At 45.1% G+C, this 11,361-nt stretch overlaps 2 long non-coding RNA genes across 2 annotated transcripts; both read left to right on the forward strand.

Moving 5' to 3' along the window:
• Nucleotides 1-5,697: 5,697 nt before the first annotated feature.
• On the forward strand, nucleotides 5,698-6,088 carry LOC116714017 (uncharacterized). Its single transcript, XR_004337976.1, has 2 exons — nucleotides 5,698-5,925; nucleotides 6,001-6,088. It is a non-coding gene; the product is annotated as an uncharacterized LOC116714017 (long non-coding RNA).
• Nucleotides 6,089-10,675: 4,587 nt separating this feature from the next.
• On the forward strand, nucleotides 10,676-11,066 carry LOC116714018 (uncharacterized). The gene is made up of 2 exons (XR_004337977.1): nucleotides 10,676-10,903; nucleotides 10,979-11,066. It is a non-coding gene; the product is annotated as an uncharacterized LOC116714018 (long non-coding RNA).
• The last annotated feature ends 295 nt before the right edge of the window (nucleotides 11,067-11,361 follow it).

The raw sequence follows: 11,361 nt of genomic DNA on the forward strand, positions 1-11,361 counted from the left end.
TCTCTGTCAGAGATCTGCGCTTCACATACGGAGCCTGCAGACCCATTTGGAGCTGCTTGCTATTCTCCACATCGGCCATTTATAACAATCAATTCCCTCTTTTTGATTGCCTATCTGCCGCCCTCCACCCCTCCAGCAGCCTCCACCATCACATCTGACAAGCAGCATACAACTTACAAAAAAAAATCTGATTTCTTTTTTTTAAATGCAACAGTAAACGAGTGGTGCTGCTGTGATTCCCCCACCAAGGTGACATTTCCATCTAAAAGGCTGCCTCGCCTCGTAACGTTTCTTTGTGCGTATTCCAACGTGTAAATATATAATGCATGGTTTGCCGGCCAACGGACTCTCTCCCCTGATATGCCTTCTAAATACAGCCAGACAGGCGAGTGGGAGAGCATGTGAGAGACAGCTGAGCTCAGCCCTGCAGCCATGGGAGTTCTATTCAATAAGTGTTATTGCCGTCTCCATGCCACTCCGCTGTTTATTATGCGCTGGAAAATGATACTTTCCCGTCGGGAGGGTTAGGAAATGGTGTGTAAATTGCACTTTCCTTTGGGATGAGGCTCTGTGTGTGTGGGTGTGTGTGTGTGTGTGAGACAGCTGTCAGTTTTATCTCATATCTTCGTCTCCTTCGTTACTTTGGGTTTTGTTTAGTGCGGCTGGCCCAGCTTGTGTGTGTGTGTGTGTGGGGGGGGTGTGCACAGAGAACATGGAGCCGTCTGTGTCGCTCAGCTCGTCTCTGGGGCCCGGACGCCTCGGCGATTCCTGCAGCAGCATCTGGAGGGGCCGCATGAAACCCAACACACACTGAGCGAGACCAGAGCCCCACGCCACGCGATGACGCCGGTTCCCATGGAAACGAGGAACGGCAGAGGAGAGGGCGACAATGTTTTAAGTGTTTTTAGATCCATCCATCATTACAGTCCATCCATCCATCTAACCAATTAATCTTTTATCTAGCCATTATTTCTTCCATCAATTTTTCCATCAACCTTCTATCCATCCACCCATTTGGCAAGCCTTCCAGCCATCCAACCGTCTGTCCATCTAATTCAACCATCATTGTATCCGTCCATCCATCCATCCATCCATCCATCCATCCATCCATCCATCCATCATCAATCCATCATAATAGTTTTTTTTATACTTCAAAAGTAAATAGAAAAAGTCAAAGAGCTCTGGCAGTTTAACAGTAAAATTCTGGAAATTTGTCTTGAAAATGTGTAACAAATGTCCCCCTGTCCTCCATGTGTGTGTGTGTGGGCGTGCAGGGGTGTGTGTAAGAGAGACAGAAATACCCAATGACATGGTGTCTCAACCGTATTGCTACCATGCCTCATTTCCTTGTGTCTGTGCCAGAACTCGTAGTGATCATCTTCACAAACACAAGAGCCGATTAGGAAAAAAAACAAACGTCACATTAGTGGAGCGTTGCTGATTTGCCTGTTTATAAAAGAAAAAAAAAAAAAAGAAAAAAAACACTTTTAATGTTGACAGATTTCTTAAATGACAGCAGGAACAATGCCAGCTGCCGTTTTGCTTCCATCCAAAACGGTTTAGAGACAGAAATAAACAACAAAAAAACCTGATCTGTGTTTGACCATCTGTAATGCAAACATCCACCAATAACGCGTCACGGCCCGGGGTATTTGTTAGATTATCCAAATTCAGCGTCGTTAACATCCAGTTAACAAACGATGCCTTTTTTTTTTCTTTTTTATAATTCAACAACAAACAACACAGCAGCCACTACTGCAAGCTGTTCATGTGCTGCCCTCCACTTCCACTGCACTCACCGCTATTAGCAGGGCCATAGCCTGCAGACAATACTTTGTTTAAATGAATTATTCTTTCAACCGCCAGCAGTTCCTTTCCTAGCATTGATTTCACTCACTGAGACTCAAAAGAATTAATTGGATTGCTTCAGAAAAATTGCTTCACGCAGTTGGAGGAGCGTGTGTGTGGGTGGGTGGGTGTGTGTGTGTGTGTGTGTGGAAGGGCGGGGGGCGTAAAGGGTAGCATGTAGTTGTTGGAGCTGAAATATAGAAGCAATTCATCAAATGTCAAGCGGTATTAGGCTGCGGTAATAGGATCTTAACGTTTTTTGGAACAAGCAGATTTAATAGTTCTAGTCTATAAGCTACTATGATCATTATGGTTAATTGCTATGTAAGGATATTTATAGTTCAAGTATGATACGATTAGAGTTCAAATTTGTATTTCCGAGTGACCTGAAACACAGAATCAAAAAGGAGCATGAAATTAATCGAGCGACGGTCAACTTTCATTTAAAGCCCATTTAATACTTCAATATTAAACCTACAGTGACCAGCAGAACTGACTGGCAGCTGGTGATGATGGAAAGTCTAAATGTGTCAAACTCACAGTTTGATTATCTTTTGTCTTTTACATGCACATGGTCAAAATAAACCGAACTGAGAAAAAATTATTACGTTATAAAGAAAACACAAGTTTGAGATGTTGACTCAAGTCTCACATCAGAATTGCAAAGTAAAATATTTTGCAGTAGAGCGTAATGTAAAGCTGCTGTCGCTGTGTCATTAAGTGTGTATCCACGGAAACCAAGGCTCAAATAATGTGCCTTATTTGAGCTAGCCACTCAAATAAGGCACTGAAGGAAACAACATGAAAACCTCTGAAGAAGACTGAGAACAATTATCTTATTAACGAAATGTAAGCAAAAATGGAGTAGCATCACATTTTAGCGATTGCAGGAGTTTTGTTTTGAACCATTTCTCAGTTGTATTTACCCAGAGTGCCCTGCGCTGTAGTCTTCTTCCTGCTTTCGGAGCACTCTCTGGTTCACTTAGCAGTCAAAGTGCTCCAGAGTTTACTTCAATCAAACCGAGACTTAGGCTCAGTTTTATGATTCACATTCACATCTCCCCCAAAAATACCGATTTTCTGGACTAACGAACTAGAGTTTGATTAAAGTCGACAAAATATGGCTGTGTGAATGCACAGCCATGTGCAGGAAAAACAAATGTGTGCTCGTCTTAAAAAGTCAACATTTCTGACATTATTATTTGTTTTTGAATATTTTAATAGAGTGGCACAGGAGTGTAACTTTTAATGTAAAGTTTTAAACACCAGGAAGTGCTCTAAATGAATTTCATATAATCTAAAACTTATCTGCTGTTGTTTATTTCCCATCCGTCAGTCAGGCTCCACAGTCAAATGCCAATCACTCAAACCCCCAAGTCAAGCTCTCAGACAGTCAATTACACACCCAGCTGTTGTGTCAATCAGACAGAAATAAGGTCAATCTAAACACTGAGCGGAGGCGGGGGCTGAGGAGGAACGCCATTCACCTCCATCATCCCTCTTCACCTGGAACATCTCCACTGTTGCAGCACATTACCCCGTCAACAGTGTGGACAGATTGCAGCATGTCTCAATTTCATATTAAATCAGAAAATGTTAAATTAAAAATAAATAAACGGGAGGAAGGGGGAAAAAAACCAGAGAATAATGATATCTGCCAGGAGCACAGCCTGTTTCTCTGCTGTCTGGGACTCTGCTGTGTAATTCGTTCAGAGCATGAGTTCACTGAGTCACGTGGTCAATTTATAGAAGCAGCGATGCGTTCAGGCGCTCCGCCGAATGGTAAACTTGCTAATCAGTCGGCCGGTTAGGTTTCTCTTCCACGCCTGCGCCACTGCTTTGCACCAAACCAAACGGAGTTTCTCTGAACCACCAACATGTACCGCAGAGACGTCCACAATTCAACACCAGCCTAAATTTGAATTTTCCGCAGATGGCAGGCCGTTAAAAAACTAAACTGAAATATACAATGAAAATCTTAAAACAGAAGAGGTAAGTTGTAACTCCAGGTTTTTGCCTTCAATTTAATGTAGTTTATCAGTAATGCAGATTTGGGCACATCCATCTAATGAGCCTAGCAAAATAAAACTAAATTGAGCCATATTTTGCTCTTGTTGCTGAAAAAAATCCACCAAAATCGAATCTAGAAAAAGATGATCAGCCTGTAAAATTCAAAATAAAAACTCACAAATAAAATCTTTTTTGTTCGTTTAAAGGGGCAGAAATACAGTATGTCAAATAGAGAGCACTTCTCTCCTGCAGTTCCTCTACTCAGATCCTTCAGACTAGCCAGCAGGAAACACCTGGTGCTGATCCAGCTAACTCATAGGAGCTGGTTCTTTATGCAACACTGGTAGAAATGTTGGTAAAAAGTTAATAGAGGAGCCATGTTGTCATGACTTCTTGAAAGCGGAGTTTCAGAAGGAGCAGGAGTTATTAAAGATATATTCAATTTATTTTAACTCATATTTGATGGATAGCATTTTTATAACAAAGGTAACAAATACATAAAACTGCCCCTTTAAAACTGCCTCCTTTCCCTTGTCTGGAGAGATTACTCTGCTTATTTCATTAAAAATTGTGTTAGTTTGTTGTATGTTTAGCAGGTCAATAGAAAGAAGACAAATAGTTTTTGCTACTATAATTAGTTTCAGCTTGACATTCTCGGAAGTCATGCCAAAAAAGTTTGGACACATACCATCAATAAACACATTTTCTGTTTCCCAGAACACATCAGAAAAACATTCAAACACGAAACTAACTCCTAAAATCTGGTCATTCACACACACCTCGGCTTCCAGGTGTGTGTGAAACCAGGTGCATCATGGGTAAATCATGAAACATGTCCAAGTAGAGCACTGAACATTGTTGAAGCCGTGAACGAAACACTGAAAAATCCAACAACGGGTGTAAATCCCACATAACAGGAAGCACCGGACGGCTTTTTATACATTTCCACTGAATCCATGCTGATGCCCAGATTTGGTCTTTTAATCATTTTAATCACAGGATGCACAAAACATTTAATCTTTTCATCTTTAGTTTGATGAAAAAGTCAAACTAAAGATGAAAAAGATGACAGGAACAATGTTTCTGGAAAAACATTTATTTTTTTTGTAAGATCAAATTCCACTATTGTATAAAAACTAATATTCCACATGACTGAGCCACACTGTTGCTCTGGGTGATGTAGTGGTTTTAATTTGAATTGGACGTCTGCACTGACACCAGAGACTGTCCTAATGCTGGATAAGAAAAATATCCCTGACATGGGAGTTACTCGCCAGAAGCTCCAAAAACGTGATGATAAAAGGTTCAAATAAAGAAACTAGAGTCACATATTTCAGTTCTGTAAAAATGTTTTCTACCTTACACATCTTGTGTGTGCTTTGTTTGTTTTTTGTTTTTGTCAACATCTTTAATAGCAGCCACTCCAGGAAATGTTCACCTGATCCGTGTTTTTAGAATTGTGACCTACAGTATGTGTCTTTCTGTGGTTCAGTGGAGTTTAAGACCTTTTCCAGACTGCTAGAAGCTGATGACTTCTCTGTTAATGAATTTCTTTGTGTTGGAGGATTACGTGTTTCTTTTTGCATTTACCTCTCTTGTATGATTCAGACCCAAATCTCAGGTTGTCAGGAGTTGGGGTTTTTTTTGTTTTGCCTTTTTGTTTTTTTTTCATTCCTATGGCTTGCCATCGCCACCAGATGGCACCATGGAGGCTAGGATAGGAGGACTGAAGGGCTGACGTCACCGTCACACCGGTTCCCAATCCACTCGTCAGCGGGACTTCAAGAGACGGCGACTGCCAGCATACCAACGCTTGAGTGTTAGCCTGTAATGGTAACCCAGAGCCCTCTCCAGCGACCTAGTCGAGCTTCCTGTCGATTCTGAGCTAACGCCATCTGTTGTTTGGATTTTTTTCAGCTGTTCCTGCAACGTCAAGTCTGGCTGTAGTCCCGAGTTTCCATTGCGACGCCGTCTGGATCCTATTACCTGTCCGCCCTCCACCGCAGCACAACCTCCACCTCCAGCGCCTCCACACCTGGCCACGCCGTTGTTTATTCTCCTCCCCGAGTAAGCATACACTTTAGAGCTCTGGAAAATCCCCACGGTCCCTGAACTCACCTCCCGATCTGTTGTTGTTCCCAGAAGTCCTGACTTACCTGTCTGTCGCCGTCCCTTCGATGACTGAGAGCCTACCCTGGAAATCTTTTGTAAATAAATCACTTTAACTGATCTTTCGCGTCCCGAGTTGTGTTCTGCATGTGGGTTCGTAGTGTTAAAGCAGATATGACAGAACACTCAAGCCAACAACCGAACCCAGCAGACACAATCAGAAGGGCTTTAGCTGAACAACAATCAGCGATTCAGTCACATGAAAGGGTCCTTCGCGATCTTAGCGCCAGTCAAGCAGAAACGAACCGTCGGCTTGAAGAAATAGCTAACTTTCTGCAGACTTCATCCCAACAGCCTCCAGTCGCCGCTCCGGACCCTACTCCCGATCCTGCTCCAGTGAGCCGCGCCATGTATTCGGAGATCCGCCCACCCTCGCCAGAAAGGTTTGATGGTGACTCTAACAAATGTAAGGGTTTCATAATGCAGTGTTCATTGATTTTCAATCATTCTCCTCAGAGCTTTCTTAACGATGGGGCCAAGATTGCATTTATAATTGCTCACCTGTCAGGTAGAGCTCTTAGCTGGGCTGAGGCGAAGTTTCCTGACCCCACTAATTTTGCCTGTACATTCACAGAGTTCTTGGCGGACTTCAAACAGGTTTTCACTTGTGACCCTGACAAGACCGCTAACTCCCGAGAGTTATGGTCATTAAAACAAGGACAAAGATCTGTAGCAGACTTTGCAATTGACTTCAGAATAGTGGCTGCAGCCTCGGCTTGGAACCCGGCAGCTTTAAAGAGCGCTTACTTTCACGCTCTCAGTGACTCGATAAAGGATGAGTTGGCAACGCTCGATGAGCCTGATTCCTTAGAAGATCTGATAAAATTAACTATTCGGTTAGATAACCGGATCAGATCCCGTAACAGGGAGAGGAGCCGCAGAACTTCTTCTACCAGAAACGTACAGACTTCTGCTCCTGTGACCCCAACCCTTTCCTCACTCAACTCACCTGAACCAGAACCAATGCAACTTGGACGTACACGGTTATCCCCCGAAGAGAGACAAAACCGGATGAGGTCTCGCCTTTGTCTATACTGTGGCGCGCCCGGACATTTCATTGCTAGCTGTCCGGTTCGGTTAAACCCCCTAGTCCGCCAGTAGAGGGGGGAGATCTGGTGGACCGACATGTTCAAGCTTCTCCTCGCTTTTCGATAATTTCAAACCTTAGTTACAATAACCAGACCATTCCTTTGACAGCCCTGATTGATTCTGGTTGTGAACGAACCTTAATTGACTCTGAATTGGTTAAACAGATGTCAATTGAGACTGTCGAGTTACCAGTTCCTCTTAGAGTTTCTGCTCTAGATGGAAAATCACTTCCACCCATAACTCACAAAACCAAACCGCTTCTCCTGGTTAGTTCAGGTAACCACAACGAATTGATTTCTTTTTTTGTTTTTCCCACAGCCACATCATCTGTCGTCCTAGGTTTTGATTGGCTGGAACTACATAACCCTCACATAAACTGGTCAGATAAGAACATTGTTTCATGGTCCACTAACTGTCACTCCACCTGCCTCCGGTCTGCTGTTCCCCCAGGTCCGCCACCGGCAGAACAACAAGAAGTGGATCCTTTGGATTTATCGTCCATCCCTGTTGACTACCACGATTTGGCTCCTGTCTTTAGTAAGGCTAAAGCTCTTTCTCTTCCTCCTCACAGACCTTATGATTGCTCCATAGATCTCCTCCCAGGGGCCCCGTTACCCTCAAGTCGACTGTATAACATCTCACGGCCCGAGCGGGAGACTATGGAGAAGTATATTAAGGACTCTTCGGCAGCAGGTATAATTCGACCTTCTTCTTCTCCTCTGGGGGCTGGATTTTTTTTTGTTGGCAAGAAGGATGGAACACTGAGACCTTGCATAGATTACCGTGGGCTAAACCAAATCACAGTTAAAAATAAATATCCTTTACCTCTGTTGTCGTCTGCGTTTGAGCCTGTCCATGGTGCCACGGTCTTTTCCAAACTAGACTTAAGAAATGCTTACCATTTGCTTCGCATTCGAAGGGGTGATGAGTGGAAAACGGCCTTTAAGACACCTCTGGGACACTTTGAATATTTAGTTATGCCGTTCGGCCTGTCCAATGCTCCAGCTTGCTTTCAGGCTTTGGTAAATGATGTTTTAAGAGACTTTTTGAATATATTCGTGTTTGTATATCTGGATGATATACTCATTTACTCCAAGAATTTAACTGAACATAAACACCATGTCCGCCGGGTTCTGCAACGACTACTTGAGAATAAACTCTATGTGAAAGCAGAGAAATGCGAATTCCACAAATCATCAGTGTCCTTCTTGGGCTTTATACTTGAGGGCGGACAGGTTCGCCCTACGGAGGACAAAATTAAAGCAGTTGTGGAATGGCCGACCCCTGATACACGTAAACAGCTCCAAAGATTTTTAGGTTTTGCAAACTTCTACCGAAGATTCATTCGCAACTACAGTCAAACAGCTCTTCCTTTAACCGCTCTAACCTCCACAAAGTCTCCATTCCTGTGGACACCCACAGCTGAAGCAGCGTTTAAAAAACTCAAGTCTCTTTTTTCTGCTGCCCCTGTCCTGATTCAGCCCGACCCGTCCAGACAATTTATTGTGGAGGTTGATGCGTCCGATACAGGAGTGGGAGCCGTTCTGTCCCAAGTATCTAGCACTGATAATAAGACACATCCTTGTGCCTTCTTTTCCCGTAGGTTATCCCCTGCTGAACGGAATTACGATGTGGGCGACCGGGAACTTCTGGCCATCAAGTTGGCCCTGGAGGAGTGGCGACATTGGTTGGAGGGTGCCGAACATCCAGTGCTAGTTTGGACTGACCATAAGAACCTCTCCTACCTTCAATCCGCAAAACGCCTCAATCCACGGCAATCCCGTTGGTCTCTGTTCTTTTCAAGATTTAACCTGTCCATTTCCTACCGCCCAGGCTCACGCAACCTGAAACCAGATGCTCTGTCCCGGCAATATGCTGCTGATAACTCAGACAAGACTCCTGCGACCATCTTGCCCCCCAGCTGCACCGTGGGTGTTGTCACCTGGGAGATTGAGGATCTCATAAAGCAGGCTCAGTCCTCTGAATCTACACCTGTTGATTGCCCAGCTAATAAACTTTTTGTTCCCTCAGCTGTCCGAGCCAGATTTCTACATTGGATCCACGCCTCTAAGTTTTCAGGGCACCCAGGTACGAGTCGCACCATTTCTCTAATAAACCGCAGGTTTTGGTGGCCATCCATCCATAAGGATGTTAAGGACTATGTGCGAGCCTGTGTTGTTTGCTCCCGGAACAAGTCCTCTCATCAGCCCCCATCAGGACTCCTTCAACCACTACCTGTTCCCAAGCGTCCGTGGTCTCATATTGCCATTGATTTTGTCACTGGGTTACCTCCCTCTAAAGGGATGACGACTATACTCACCATCGTAGACCGTTTTTCCAAGGCTTGTCATTTAGTTCCCCTTCGCAAGCTCCCCAGTGCTTTTCAGACCGCTCAGTTGATGATTAAACATGTCTTCTGTTTACATGGCATCCCAGTTGAGATACTTTCGGATCGGGGTCCACAGTTTGTGTCCCAAGTTTGGAGACATTTTTGTGCTGCTCTCAAGGCCAAAGTAGTTCTAACTTCTGGTTATCATCCTCAGACCAATGGTCAAGTGGAAAGAATGAATCAAGAACTTGAGTCGGTCCTCCGCTGTTTCTCATCCACCAATCCATCTGACTGGAGTACTTTCCTGCCATGGGTTCAGTATGCACACAATAGCCATGTTTCTGCCGCTACTGGTTTATCTCCTTTTGAGGTTTCCCTAGGATACCAGCCCCCACTTCTTGCCGCTGAGGAGGATCTGATCTCCGTTACTTCTGTCCAACACCACATCCGGCGCTGCAAGAACGTCTGGAGATCAACCATCAACGCCCTCAATAGAACTTCAACTCAGAACAAGCGTTTCGCTGATCGCAGAAGGATTCCGGCTCCGGTGTACTCTCCTGGTCAGAAGGTTTGGCTATCCACTCAGAACATTCAGTTAAGATCCATGTCAAAGAAGCTGTCCCCTAGGTTCATTGGACCTTTTGAGGTGGAATCCATAATCAATCCGTCAGCTGTCCGTCTCCGTCTCCCAGACTCGCTACGGATCCATCCCACTTTTCATGTGTCTCAAGTTAAGCCTCTCCAGACCAGCACCTTGTGCCCTCCACCTGAACCCCCTCCTCCCGCCCGTATCATTGACGGGCACCCCGCTTACACTGTTCGCAGGATTGTGGACTCCCGTCGGCGGGGTCGGGGGTGGCAGTACCTTGTTGATTGGGAGGGCTATGGCCCGGAGGAGCGCCTCTGGGTCCCTGGTTCGTTCATTTTGGATTTGGATTTGATCGCTGATTATCGCTCTTCTTTGCCTGCCAGGTCGTCTCGGCCGCCAGGTGGCGACCGTTAGGGGGGGGGTACTGTCAGGAGTTGGGGTTTTTTTTGTTTTGCCTTTTTGTTTTTTTTTCATTCCTATGGCTTGCCATCGCCACCAGATGGCACCATGGAGGCTAGGATAGGAGGACTGAAGGGCTGACGTCACCGTCACACCGGTTCCCAATCCACTCGTCAGCGGGACTTCAAGAGACGGCGACTGCCAGCATACCAACGCTTGAGTGTTAGCCTGTAATGGTAACCCAGAGCCCTCTCCAGCGACCTAGTCGAGCTTCCTGTCGATTCTGAGCTAACGCCATCTGTTGTTTGGATTTTTTTCAGCTGTTCCTGCAACGTCAAGTCTGGCTGTAGTCCCGAGTTTCCATTGCGACGCCGTCTGGATCCTATTACCTGTCCGCCCTCCACCGCAGCACAACCTCCACCTCCAGCGCCTCCACACCTGGCCACGCCGTTGTTTATTCTCCTCCCCGAGTAAGCATACACTTTAGAGCTCTGGAAAATCCCCACGGTCCCTGAACTCACCTCCCGATCTGTTGTTGTTCCCAGAAGTCCTGACTTACCTGTCTGTCGCCGTCCCTTCGATGACTGAGAGCCTACCCTGGAAATCTTTTGTAAATAAATCACTTTAACTGATCTTTCGCGTCCCGAGTTGTGTTCTGCATGTGGGTTCGTAGTGTTAAAGCAGATATGACACAGGTAACAATCCAAGAAATGTTAGAGTATTTATTGGGAATTAATGGAATTTGAGAGAGGGTCAGCAGCTTTTCCTCTAGAGCAGCTTGCTAGCCAAACTCTGCAGAATAGACAGACTGGTGAGTGGACCGGACTGTGGTTTGATAATAAAGCTGGAACAGGAAGTGAGCCGTTACATGAGTGAGATGGATTCCTGGAGGCTTAGGGTGGATTCACACCAGCCCTGTTTGGTCTGC

This window comes from Xiphophorus hellerii, chromosome 23 (assembly GCF_003331165.1).
Source record: "Xiphophorus hellerii strain 12219 chromosome 23, Xiphophorus_hellerii-4.1, whole genome shotgun sequence".
NCBI classification, from domain to species: domain Eukaryota; kingdom Metazoa; phylum Chordata; class Actinopteri; order Cyprinodontiformes; family Poeciliidae; genus Xiphophorus; species Xiphophorus hellerii.